Source organism: Ctenopharyngodon idella, chromosome 21, assembly GCF_019924925.1.
Source record: "Ctenopharyngodon idella isolate HZGC_01 chromosome 21, HZGC01, whole genome shotgun sequence".
In the NCBI taxonomy this organism is placed as follows: domain Eukaryota; kingdom Metazoa; phylum Chordata; class Actinopteri; order Cypriniformes; family Xenocyprididae; genus Ctenopharyngodon; species Ctenopharyngodon idella.
Window position 1 is genome coordinate 11,956,501 of NC_067240.1, and position 6,000 is coordinate 11,962,500.

Sequence of the window (6,000 nt, forward strand, 5' to 3'; positions counted from 1 at the left end):
CAGCAGTTGTGATTGTGACTGTGCCCTGGAGAGAAGACATAATTAAAGAATTTTAATGAAGTGTCCAAAAAAAGAAACCCTGTGCGATGATGACCTAGAGAAAGTTATGAAGGTCAAGCTTTGCATTTCTTTTATTCAGTAAATCAGGATTCCATAATTTTGATTATTTGGCTCTGTGACCTTGATGTAATGTATTTATAAACAAACTTATCCTGTCCGTTCAAACAGAACGGTTGTGTGTTTCGGTGCAAGAAAGGTTCCTTGTGTATCAAGTTCTTTTCATATGTATTTGCAAGTCTAAAAGGGAGAATGTGTGAATCAAGGCTGTGCTTGTTTTTCTGTGTTGGCATGGATTCATGACATTCTGCCTCAGTTATTTGAGAGCATTGTGTAGCAATTGGTGACAAAGAAATATTTGGGGGAAAGTCTGTAAACGATCACCTGGAGGCCAGATAACAATTATTTAAAGGTAAAGTGTAATTTACGTGCCACTATAGCAGCAACAAATATAGAACTGCAGTCTTTTTGAGCAGCTCAAACATTTTCCTGAGTCATTTACAGTTGAATAGATTCCAAATCTTGTATTTCTCATACTAAATGGGTGGTTCCTAGTCTGAATAAGCTGCAAACTGGACCAGACTAGTTCATGTCGATGGCCAAAAGAGTGACTACACAAGACTAAGCCAGACATAACATTGACTCAACCAATGGATGATGGGAGGAATTAAATGGTTATGGTGGTGCAGAAATTACCTTTTGAAATGGGCAAAATTGGCTCCATTTAAACTATGTAATTAGTCCTTACATTATTTTGCCAGTTTTTAGAGATTTTTTCCAAATGCAAATATATTAAACACTGGGTTTTGTAAGTGAGAAATACAATCACACTTCAAAACCAGCTAAGTATGTCTTTTGCAATGGCTTTTAGATGACTGGTCTAATGATTCTTGCAAACAGGTGCAGATAAGCTTGACAGCATCAAACCATTACCCCAGGACTGTGTGTGCATTTTGGAAACCTGACAGACACTGCAATGGATGAGCTAAAAATAAAGCAAATTGTGCAATTGTTGCTGGGCTTTGATATTTATTCATATTTATTTTAGGGAGCTCACTTTGATATCCTTTGGATATTGTGTCAGTTAATAAATAGATTCAAATGTTTAATTTACAAGATTACAGCAGCAATGCATAAAATTCAATGATGAGATCTTCATTTTTTGTTTATTGTATGGGCAAAATTGCAGTTTAGACACCAGATTTATTATATATAATTTACTTTAGTTGTTTTTAAGTCAGAGCAGGGAATGTGAAAGGCAGAATATGATTGGAAAAGCTGAAAAAATGGTTGTTGATTTGGCACTACTTGCTTGTCTAATGAATGACAAGGAAACTTCAAATATGAAATCAACAGTACAGCATGTGTCCCTTAAAAACTGCAATCTATTCCACTTGAGCATGCAATGCTGTTGACTTGCAGCATAGAGAATATTTGGTAGAAAACATGTTTGTGGTTATTTTAACTCACCATACCAGCACTCTTATAAAGTGCTTTAGAAAGCTTCTTCTAAAAACTTGATAGTTAGACCACAACAACACTTACTTGAGGTTTCCTCTTCATCTGCAAGTTTCTGCAAAGTTAAATTTGCATAATTAGATGTAATATCAGGACTGATGGAAATTGATTCTTTTTGAGAACAATCACTGGGTTTCTGAAACAGAGGTCAATGCAGGCCCATTTTAGTCCCATTACCAGCTTGTCCCAAGGCTAATTCTATATAGATTGAACCTTACCATAATGAGTGGCTGGCCCAATATCAGCTTAAAATGCCACATTTAAAATATGTAAAGACTAAACATGAAGATGTGTTCTAAAATCACCCAGTCTAATCACCCAGCCTTCTTCACAATTTGTTTTCTATTATAGATGCTGCAAGGTAAACCTCATCTCAAAGACAATCTGCAAACACAATCTGTGTGTGCACTGTGCAGAAAGGCAGAAGCACTGATGTGCCTATATTTAGTCTTTTGATGCGTCTCGGTCAGATGAACCTTTGCCACATCTGTGCAAGGTAATTATTAAGAGAATTTTAATTGGAAGAACCAAAAAAGTAGCCTATATGCATTCTAGTAGGCTATTATCTTATTTTAACTACTGAAATTAAGCTTTAAAATGTCTTATTTAAATGGAAAAATATACATTTATTATTATTTAGATTAATTTTAAAATGACACACTTCACCTTTAATTTGCCAAACCAACACAATTAACTTCTTCGGCTATACTCTGACACACGACACATTTGAACAGTGTATTGAATCATGAACCTGCTTCTGTAGCAGAGTAAATGTTAGCAGAATGTTGTCTTTGTGTTGTCTAAATCAATCTTGAGCCCTTCCAGAATCTTCGCGCTCCATTTGGGAGTACTGACGATTAAACATTTACAGAACATACGCCGGTGCCTTCTGCTGTGGAAACGAGGCCATGTTATCGTGACTCCCCACTGGCTCTCTGTGGGATCTGGGTCAGATAGCGTCAGAACCGGGGCTTTATTCTCTCTATACCCTGTGCCCTCACCTATTAAGAAACTAAAATGTAGATAATGTTATACAATGAGTAGGTTTAAAGAAATATTATTATAATGCACAATCTACTATTCAGTACAATACAACAGTAAGTACGTCATTGCTGTATGATGCATTCAACAGGAACAGGCCCAGTCTGATGTCGCAAATGATGCATGTTTAAAAACTCAATGGAGGATTACTGGCATCATCAGTTGTGGTAGAATAACTAACATATTTAGATTAGATAACTACATCACCTAAACATAACAGTAAACACTTAATTTGTATTTACCTCTGTGCCATAGTTTTAATGTTTTAGCAGGGGGTCAAAGCTTGGCTGGTTAACTTAAGGGTTCGAGCAGAATGTTTTCCAGCTCACAAATAAAACAGACAAATCTCTTTTCATGCAGTCTAATAATTTGCAGACGCAAAGTCTCGTTTCGTTATTCCCTACTGCATGACTAACCTTTTAGAAATGTCGCCATCTACTGGTAAATTAACATGTTCCATTCAGGATTTCTACAACTCAAAACAACTTCTTGCATCAGATCTGTTATGCAGGCAAATTTGTCATAATAAAATGTGGTTAGATCTATAAATTCTGGTATAGAGTTAGGCTGTATTAAGCATCGAGCGTCAAGCATCTCTCAGCTTCTCTCTCCGCTCCCGCACCCAGACCAGGGTTGCCAGGTCAGTGTAACAAAACAAGCCCAATGGCCAATCAAAAATAGCCCAAAAGTAGCCCAATGACCATATCCTAAATACCAAAGATTAAAATATGCCATCCTCATACCTCAAATACATATTTTACAGTCACTGTTATGCAAAATGAAAACCACTATTTCGCAGTGATCACAAAACAACATCTAGCACAGTTTTATTACTGGCAGAATTTAAACTATTTCAATAGCCTACAAGAATTTCAGTCAAATATAATTTATGCAATAGGCTATGTCAAACTTTTAACTCGCGGGCGCCAAATACCGCAGACTTGGCAACCCTGACAGACACAAATAATCATTCAGAGCCTGCACCCCAAATAACCCACAGACATAATCAATCGATTACTGTGCCAGGGCCTAAAATGAAAATATACTTTCTCCATTATTAGAATAGCCTGTTTTAGTCTGTTTTTACTAGTGGCTACAAATTTCTCTTCATGATCTATATGTAAAAAATAAATAAATGTTAGATTACATCCAGTTAGCAGTGATATAGCCTACCGTATTTTCATTTCTATTGCTACACCTTCTCTTTCATCATTTAAGAAATAGGCTACTGGTTTTTAGTTTATTCAAAAGATTTGTCTGACTAGAATGGTGCCTAATGCAGATGGTTGCAAGAAAAATCCCTCCATTAACTTATATATTTTCGCTACTTTATTTCATATTGGAATTTATTTTGAATTACAATCTTTTTAACAGTACAGTATTAGAACAGGATACAGTGTATCCATTTTTCAGGTGGTGGTCTTGTTTTCATAATTTGTATTTTGCTCTTAAATGAAGTGGAATAAACATGAATGCTGTCTTCATATCTGAATAATTAAGTGGTAGGGCCTACTAGTGCCGGAATGCAAGTTGGGATAATGTTAATTTTTCCAAATGAAACACAAGTTTTTAGGGTACATATAGGCTAGTTTTAAGACACACTTGTTGTGTTTTAAAAATGTAAATATTGGTTGTGAATATACCCATCCCTTTAGCAATCTGATGCAAAATGACTGACAGGAAAAGAGCATTTCTGAATTTTCACAGCTCTCAGACTTTTTATTAGTTTTATTTATTTATTTTTTTGCTGTTTACTGAGCCTATGCTAATCACTTTAATCAGTGATACAGATACATGTAAAATTGGACATGTTATGTGTGCATGGTATTCTAAAAAATATTGTGCTTATGGCACCTTTTAATAGTTTTCTATATATATATAGGCCTATATAATGTTTGGTCTTAGCGAACGGGTTCCAAGAATCAGCAGGAGCATGTAGAAACATTTCATCCACTCATGAAGTCAGCCAGACACACGGAGCTGGAATTCCCTCTGTGCCTGAGGAGAGAATTCATGTCCTGAACATGAATGACTCCACCTATCAAGAACGGTAAGATATTTTGGCCAGAACTGACTGGAATTAGGAACTTACTAAGAGGAAGTAAGAACTGTTGTGGTTTTCTATGCAAACAATGACCTACGAAAACATCTTCACAGTGTTGGATTATCCTACTTAACAAATAAAAAAACATTATTTGCCCAAACAAATCTAGTTTCATAAGACTCAAATCTATAAACAGGAATAAGAGGTTTATTTTTAAAGACGATGACATAAGTAGACATTGTACTTGGATAGATGCCACTTGTTGTTGCTTGCCAACTAACCGCCGTTTGCCAGTAGCCTATTTGTTTTGGCTCTCTAGTATGACTGCCCTCTCCATAAACCACGTCTTCACAAATAGATTAGGAATAAAACGTTTAAAATAAAAATTAGAACGAAATTTTCTCCTCCCCGTACTTTGTCTTTGTTTCTACGGCAGACCAGAATACTGTGCAATGCTACATGTTAAACATTAGATGGCAGTATTGGGTTGATTTAGTAAAGCAGTTCCCCATACTCAAACTGTGTCATTGCACCATGTCACTGTTTAACAGTGTTGTTACCATTATTTGCTCTTTATACTTTGCCCTTCATGTGCTAAAATTGCATTTAAATGTTTGATGACTCACTGAAAGCTCATTTGTGGCTTATCTCATATCCTAATTTGTGTTTAGACTACTCATAACCCTTCAAAACTATTTAGTTGGGCAGCCAGTTTAATTAGAAAGTCTATAAATATCAAAGCCAGGTAAAATAAATACAAATTTGGTACACACACATGATACTAATCATTCAGTAAATTTGAATATTACTTTGTATTTTTTAAGTAATATATTTAATAATATAACTTTTTAGTTTTAAATAAATGCTTAAATAATAGATTCAAATAATAGGTTATTCTATGCTGAAGGCTCAGCCTAAAATTAGTCTTCCTACATAATGAATTAGTCCCTGTGCAATTTTGGGGTACTGTGACTGTCTAGCTCCGGCTTCATCCTTTTCCAATCACAGACTATCACACATGCACGTCCACACACACCCCTGTCCTTTTGTCACCAGAGAACCTGAGCTGCTGCTAATTGTGTTGCTGGCAGGATGCTGTAGCCATTATGGGCCGTCTGTGCAGCAGGCTCTCATTGAGAACTATGGCTAGATGAGCCGCCACTGCACCACAGTGTGGGACGGCTGCCAAAATGAACTCTGCAACCTCTTTGGTGTGCCCTTTGGGTCAGCTTACACAGCAGCGCACCGTTCTGCTGAAATCCCTGAATTAATGCAGAGAGGGAAGAAGAGGGGGAGGAATGACTCAAGCGAAAAAGGTAGTACACAAAATGGTGCTCACT

General features: G+C 36.3%; 2 protein-coding genes across 4 annotated transcripts in view; one reads left to right on the top strand and one right to left on the bottom strand.

Annotated features, from left to right (window-relative positions):
* The window catches only part of rpl17 (ribosomal protein L17), a 268,902-nt gene that overhangs the window by 216,220 nt on the left and 46,682 nt on the right, over nucleotides 1-6,000 (top strand). The window lies entirely within an intron of this gene.
* The window catches only part of pgam2 (phosphoglycerate mutase 2 (muscle)), a 1,938-nt gene continuing 1,918 nt past the window's right edge, over nucleotides 5,981-6,000 (bottom strand). The window contains exon 3 of the mRNA XM_051877794.1: nucleotides 5,981-6,000. This exon is cut by the window's right edge and continues 378 nt beyond it. The gene's annotated coding sequence lies outside the window, so the exon portion shown is untranslated.